Source organism: Herpailurus yagouaroundi, unplaced genomic scaffold, assembly GCF_014898765.1.
Source record: "Herpailurus yagouaroundi ecotype Mexico unplaced genomic scaffold, PumYag 196, whole genome shotgun sequence".
NCBI lineage: Eukaryota > Metazoa > Chordata > Mammalia > Carnivora > Felidae > Herpailurus > Herpailurus yagouaroundi.
Genome location: NW_024412427.1, coordinates 11,319,940 through 11,327,447, shown reverse-complemented (window position 1 = coordinate 11,327,447; position 7,508 = coordinate 11,319,940). Strand labels below are relative to the sequence as shown.

At 40.0% G+C, this 7,508-nt stretch overlaps 1 protein-coding gene across 3 annotated transcripts in view; it reads left to right on the top strand.

Moving 5' to 3' along the window:
• The window catches only part of ITCH (itchy E3 ubiquitin protein ligase), a 145,245-nt gene that overhangs the window by 3,272 nt on the left and 134,465 nt on the right, over nt 1–7,508 (top strand). For 2 of the 3 annotated variants that reach the window (XM_040447278.1, XM_040447279.1), the window contains exon 2: nt 844–920. The exons of the other annotated variant lie outside the window; for it this stretch is intronic. The gene's annotated coding sequence lies outside the window, so the exon portion shown is untranslated. The remainder of the gene's footprint in view (nt 1–843; nt 921–7,508) is intronic. 3 annotated transcript variants of the gene reach the window in all.

Genomic DNA, 7,508 nt, shown 5'->3' with positions numbered 1-7,508 from the left:
TTTCTTTCTTTCTTTCTTTCTTTCTTTCTTTCTTTCTTTCTTTCTTTCTTTCTTTCTTTCTTTCTTTCATACTTACAGCATTTCGCCAAATTCTAGGCTCATAATAAGCGCTTAGTAAAGGCATGTTGGTTTTTGTAGCTGTACATGAAGCTAGTTTTGAGTCAATATAAATTAGCAGGTGGGGGGTTTGCAGAATTGAATTACAGCATTATCTGGTTAGTAGATTGGCCCTCAGCTAAAAATACTGGGTTGGAAACTAGCCTCACAACTAGTAGTCATTAACTAGGAGCTGTTCTTCCTTCTGTTTAGCAGTGCTCTGTATTTGGAAAAGTGCTGCCACTTCAGCTCTTTTGCATTCAGAACTGACTATACTCTGATCCTTGAAGTGCTTTTTCTTTTCCTATCCCTAGGAGCCTCCCAAGTTGCAGGGATCATCCTTACAGTGACCCCAACAGTTAGAGTATATGCTTATATTGTCATCCTCATTTTGTCATGTAGACATCATAGCCAGGTGGACTTCATCCCCATACTATGTTTGGGTCCTTTTCCCCTTGACTCACTTTATCCTGCCTGCCCTATCAAAAACTATCTATCCCCCCTCCCCCAATGATCTATCCCATGAAACTTTTATTATTTTTTTCAAGTAATCTCTGTGCCCAACATAGGGCATGAACTCATGACCCCAAGATTAAGAGTCACATGCTCTACCAAATGAGCCAGCCAGGTACCCCTTTTCCATGAAACTTAAAAAGACATTGTGTTGTCAGGTTCCCAAGGTCATTGCTAATCTGATATGTTTAACCATAGGAATAACGTGTTAATGGACCCTCCTTCCCCTCTCAGGTAACATGCATTTAACAGTGGCCTTCTGGAGACAACGCCTTAACCCAAAGAAGTGACTCCAGCTGTGAGAACTTCAGGTATGGTGGCAGGCCTGTGAAAGAGATTGGGGGGCAGGAATGGTGCAGAGGGTGAGCTCTGGTCATATAACTGCTGTGGGGAGGGAGGTAGGAGAAAGAGGATGTTGAAGAAATAGGCAGTTTCCACTTGGATCTGAAACTGAGTCTCCTCTATAAGCATTAGCCTGTGAGCCACAGTTTGCCCTTACTTTAGGTGCTCTGACTTTTTTTTTCTTTTTTAAGTTTATTTATTTGAGACAGAATGAATTTGCGGGGGAAGGGTAGAGAGAGAGAATCCCAGGCCTGCTCCACGCTCTGCACTGAGTGTACTGTGGGGCTTGATCTCATGACCATGATGTCAGATTATGACCTGAGCAGAAATCAAGAGCTGGACATTTAACCAAATGAGCCAAACCAAGCGTCCTTGACTTCTCTGTTTTTCTAGTTTTCTTGAACATATACTTTTCCCACTTAGCACTGTTTTATAAACATTTATTCTGCATATTCTTGTCCAGATATGTGCAGGTGTACAGTTAAAAAGTGTAAGTAAAAAGAAGGCAACATGATGAAGCGGAAAAAGATTAGAGGACTTGGAAAGAAAAGGTCTGGGGTTCTGATTTGATTCTGCCACTGACAAACTGACTTTTGACAAGTTATTTAATCTTGCCTGGACTCAGTTTATATATCTGTAAAATAGATATATTGAAAATTGAAAAAATTGAAAATAGATGTATTGAAAATAGAAAAAAATGAATTTACAACTTTAAGACATTACCTGAGTCTACAAGGACAGTAATTGGCAGTAATACTGAGAAGGAAAACATGAGAACAGGACAAGTTCACTTTAAAGGATCAGGAGAGAGAAAAGGAAGACTACTGGATAAGAAAGAAAAGTAGAGCATGATAACAGTCAAACAGGAAGAGAATAAGGAGTGAATGAAGTAGAACTAATGAATTGGTAGGTGAGAAAGCTGAATAGGACAAAGAGTTGTCCCTTTCACTTGCCTCACTCTAACCTTGCGGCTCTTTGTTATCATTACCACTTCTCTTCATATAAATGTCCTATCCATACTTAGATTCCTTTCTTCACCATAAACATCAATGTTTATTCATTTCTCTGTGTGACCCTTTGTGTTAATTTATATTTTTGTTGATTGTCCTGTAAATGCTTAGAGACCAAGACTATGATTTGCTTGTTATGGTGTCCATGGCCATTGCTATTAAAAAATGTGTGCTTAGGGGCGCCTGGGTGGCGCAGTCGGTTAAGCGTCCGACTTCAGCCAGGTCACGATCTCGCGGTCTGTGAGTTCGAGCCCCGTGTCGGGCTCTGGGCTGATGGCTCAGAGCCTGGAGCCTGTTTCCGATTCTGTGTCTCCCTCTCTCTCTGCCCCTCCCCCATTCATGCTCTGTCTCTCTCTGTCCCAAAAATAAATAAATGTTGAAAAAAAAATTAAAAAAAAAATGTGTGCTTACTCTGTTCTTTTTTATAATTATGGAGAGAAAGGAAGGAGATGGGGGAGCTTTGTGAAAGATAGTAGGAAAGGAAGTGGCTAAGAGGGAAAGTAGATAAACAAGACATGGTAAGAATTCTCAAAAATAATGAAAGGAAATACATGAAAATGAAAAATACATAGAGCAAAAAAAAAGGGGGGGGGAAGAGATGGTGTTATCTGCAGCAAAGGAACAAGGCAGCTTTCATTTCTTTAATGGTGATGTAATACCTCACAAAAAGTTATGTGTTGGGAAAGATCATTCTCCATACCAAGTATCTTTAAAATATTTCCAAAAGTATCCACTGCATCCTGAGCTCACAGAGTAGTTCTTTGTGGAAAGAAAACTAGGGTAACATTCAGGAGACCTGGGTTCTATCCTTGGTATTACTTGTTACTTAGTTCTGTAGTCTTGGGCAATTCACTTAAATCCCTGGGCCTCCACTACCTCACTTGTCTATTAAAGGTATCGAACATGATGATCTCTCAGTTTTCTTCTAGCTCACTCTTTGATTATATTTTGTGTTTCATGGGCTGACTCACTAATTTTTTAGGGCTTTCTTGATATCACAATATAAGATAGGCCTTAGAAATATCTTTTTTTTTTTTTTTTTAAAGAAATGGAAGTCTTCTTTAAAAATTTTTTATTTTTATTGAAAAATTTTTAAATTTTTATTTTATCTTAGCACAGTTTGGGGAGGAGCAGAGAGAGAGGGAGACACAGAATCCAAAGCAGACTCCAGGCTCTGAGCTGTCAGCACAGAGCCCAGCATGGCACTCAAACCCACAAACCGTGAGATCATGACCTGAGCCGAAGTCAGACGCTTAGCTGACTGAGCCACCCAGGTCCCCCTATTCTTTTTATTTTTTAACTTTTATTTCTTTTTGAGAGGGAGAGAAAGAGAGAGCAAACAGGGGAGGGGCAGAGAGAGGGAGACACAGAATCCAAAGCAGGCTCCTGGCTCTGGGTTGTCAGCAGGGACCCATCTACCACGAGATTCTGACCTGAAGGATCGTGACCTGAAGCTTAACAGACTGAGCCACCCAGGGGCCTCACCCAGTCTTTTTTTTTTTTTTTTTTTTTATGTTTATTTATTTATGGAGGGGAGGGGCGGAGAGAAAGGGAAAGAGAGAGAGAATCTCAAGCCGACTCTACACCCAGCCCAGCACTGAGCCTGACGTGGATCCCAGGATTGTGAGATCATGACCTGAGCCAAAGTCAGACACTTAACAGACTGAGCCACCCAGGTGCTCCTTACCAGTAATTATTATAAAAAGCAAGGTGATAAATACTATAATGAAGATCACACTGCATTGCAGTTTAAAGTACTAACTTTAGCCTTTTGCTTCCTTTAATATAATTGAATATGTGCTAAGTGCTGCTCTGTGCTGTGTATTGTAGAGACTCATGCTGAAAAAAAAAGCAGTCCCTGCCCTCAAGAAAGTTCGAGTATTTTTTCACATCTGGAAACTGCTTACCCTAATTTTCCCTTCTGTCCCAGGAAGTTTTATACTGTATCATCACTTCATGGTTTTAATCTAAGAATTCATATGCATATTTGAGCTTGCCACACTCCAGAAATGTTTGATAACATACTTGCTTTCTGCGAAAATGTATATTTTATTGGATCTGACGTTTTTTCTGTCAGTGACAGAGACATTTTTCTTTTAAGATATGGAAAATATCCAAATGCCATCTGGATGGCATGTTTAGGTGGACTTTGGTTTGCTTCTTAGTCATTCATTCAGAGAAAGAGTAAGATCTATAATTTAGCCTTGATTAGTTGTTCCAGGGAATCCAGTTAGTCACAGAGGAGAGGATGCTACTCGAAAGGAATCATATTGTAGGGGTTAACAATGGTGTACTGGAGTTTGGTTTTGAATTTTGGCTCTACCATGCATTGGAGGATGACTTTGGGCAAGTTCCTCATCTGTAAACTGGGAATAGTAGTAGCATATTACTATATATGGTTGTGTGGATTAAATAAGATAATGTATTTTTGCTTGAACAATAGTTGGTTCAAGTATTAGTTGCTATTGTTATTATCATTCCTACCAACCTTGTCTTAAAATTATTGTCTCAATTCATTAATTCATAAAGTAAGCTTATCTAGGGTGAGCATTGTAAATTTAAATGCCTATAAGGGCTAAATGAACATTTTAAATAGTAATGATCAGGTCGGGATTAAGTGAACTAGGGAATTCATGTTCCTCTAATGAGGTAGCTGTTAAGTAGCTTTGGCTTACCTTTTAATTTTTTATTTATTTTATTAAAAAATGTGTTTAGGGGCGCCTGGGTGGCGCAGTCGGTTAAGCGTCCGACTTCAGCCAGGTCACGATCTCGCGGTCCGTGAGTTCGAGCCCCGCGTCGGGCTCTGGGCTGATGGCTCGGAGCCTGGAGCCTGTTTCCGATTCTGTGTCTCCCTCTCTCTCTGCCCCTACCCCATTCATGCTCTGTCTCTCTCTGTCCCAAAAATAAATAAAAAACGTTGAAAAAAAAAAAAAAATGTGTTTAACATTTACTTATTTTTGAGAGAGAGACAGAGAGCAAGTAGGGGAGGGGCAGAAAGAAAGGGAGACAGAGTCCGAAGTGGGCTCCAGGCTCTGAGATGTCAGCCCAGATCCTGACACGGGGCTCGAATTCACGGACAGGGAGATCATGACCTGAGCTGAAGTCGGACGCTCAGCTGAGCCACCCAGGTGCTCCTTTGGTTTATCCTTTGAAAAAGTTAAAGGTAAAATTGACCATTTTAACCAATAAAAAATACATTAATTCGTGGGGTGCTCGGGTGGCTCAGTTGGTCAAGCGTCCAACTTTTTTTTTTTTTTAATGTTTGTTTATTTTTGAGAGAGAGAGAAAGTGTGAGCAGGGGAGGGGCAGGCAGACAGGGAGACACAGAATCTGAAGCAGACTCCAGGCTCTGTGCTGACAGAGCCTGAAGCCTGCTTAGGATTCTCTCTCTTCCTGTCTCTTTGACTCTCCTCTGCTCATGTGCGTGCCCTCTCTCTCTCTCCCTCCCTCTCAAAATAAATAAATAAACATTTAAAAAAAGTGTAATTCAGTATCGGCTCACTATTGACCTAGTGGGGAGTACAGGACCAAGTGTGGCCTGAATATCTTTTTTTTCTAAACAGAAGCAGGGAATCTAGGTTTTGTGAGAAACCTTTTATTTATTTACTTTTTTAACATTGGCAACTTTTGAAATCATAATATAAACCCTGTGGGCCAAGCAAATCACCACTGTGGGTAGGATTTGTCTTATGGGTTGCCACTTTGCAACCTCTGTTCTGGCGCTTGACTTTTTGCATCATAACCCATGTTCCCTGCCTTCTGGGAAGAAAGTCCTTACCCACATAAAGTTTTAAAACAGTTCATGCATGGGGTGCCTGGGTGGCTCAGTCGGTTAAACAGCCGACTTCGGCTCAGGTCATGATCCAGCGGTCCATGAGTTCGAGCCCCGCGTCGGGCTCTGTGCTGACAGCTCAGAGCCTGGAGCCTGTTTCAGATTCTGTGTCTTCCTCTCTCTCTGACCCTCCCCCGTTCATGCTCTGTCTCTCTCTGTCTCAAAAATAAATAAACGTTAAAAAAATAATAATAAAAAAAAATAAGACAGTTCATGCAATACCTCAGAGCAGTCTAGGGCTGAATGAGAAGTATGCAGAATAATTATTAAGGCAGAGAGGAGGAGGAAAGTTATTTAAGAGTGGAATTCAGAATGGGCAAAGGTATGGAGACCGGAATGGACTTCAGATGGTAGTAGTACAGTGAGTAGATTAGTTGGAGTTTAGATTAGTTTGAAGAGGCTGTATGTGGGCCTGGTAATACAAGAAAGCTTGGAAAAGTTAAAAGACCAGATTTCTTGTTTTGGGATAACCTTAAGTCCTATTGACTGACAGGATAAAATGGTATTTTATGGCAATTTATTAGGTAATATTGAGGTCTACAGAATTTACTAGGGTTGGTAGTGTCTGGAGGCAAGGTGACGAGGCTAGGGAGGTAGGTGATAGTGGGAATGAAAAGGAAGGGACAAAAGATTGTATAAGACACAAAAGCATATATATGGGTCACCCTGTGACAGTGGGACCCTGCAGTAGATAAAGAGGGCCAATTGTGAAAGCTTTTCCCCTATTCATTCTTTTGTAAAAACTGGGATACGTGAAGATAATACTATTATCCCTCCTTTTTCATGTTATGGATCTTGCTTTATCACTCTCTCAGCCCCAGCACCCTTCTTATTGATGGATCACATACATAGTCTTATGATTTCCTGGCTTGCACAAGTAGAATAGATAAAAGAGGAAACAAAGTAGTTTAGCTGCTTACCACATTTCTAGTTTTGGATTTTTGGTGATCTCTTAACCTCTATTAAGTTTCATTAGACTTTATACGTGGAATTTTTGTATTTACCAAAGTTTGGAAACACTGACAAATAGCGTGCTCGTGGCAAAGATACAGAATTTTGCTGCAGAAACTTGACATGATAATTAATTCATGATCTAGAATGTTTAAAGAAACTGATAAATGTTGTAGAAAGGTGGAATGTGTATCCTGTATAACTTTAGAAAGTGATTTTTAGGATTTTATTTTCACTAGGTCTTTTGGCTTGTTTATAGTTTCTCATGAAAATTTTTGTGACATGTTGCAGGGAAGTTATTCCTTGGCTAAAATGCCAAATGTAGTTATTCTAAGTAGGCTTTTTGGTAAGTAAGCTGAATAGTATGTTAGATGTAGCCTGAGTATTAAGAATACTTGAGATGCAGCAATATTTCCCTCATTGATGAATAAAAGTACTGAACCGAACCTCTGAAAAGTACAAAAAGTTGCTGCCGTCAGAGAGATGCAGCAGTAGGGTGAATAGATTCGAGCTAAATCTCATTTATGGAGAAGAGATTTTTTTTGTAAGCATGGTCTAACCTAGTTTTTGGAATTCATTTATTCTGAATATTGAAACGGATTTCCAGGTGATTCATTTAATTATAGATAGCTTTGGAAGTGGGAAGGCAAGGAACACGAGAGAGGGATTAGCTGCATTTGTTTCTGTGGAAAGTCAGTAGTCAAAAGGAAATCCCAGATTATCTTTTTCTGTTCTTAAATTTTTTTTTTTGAGGAAAGATATTT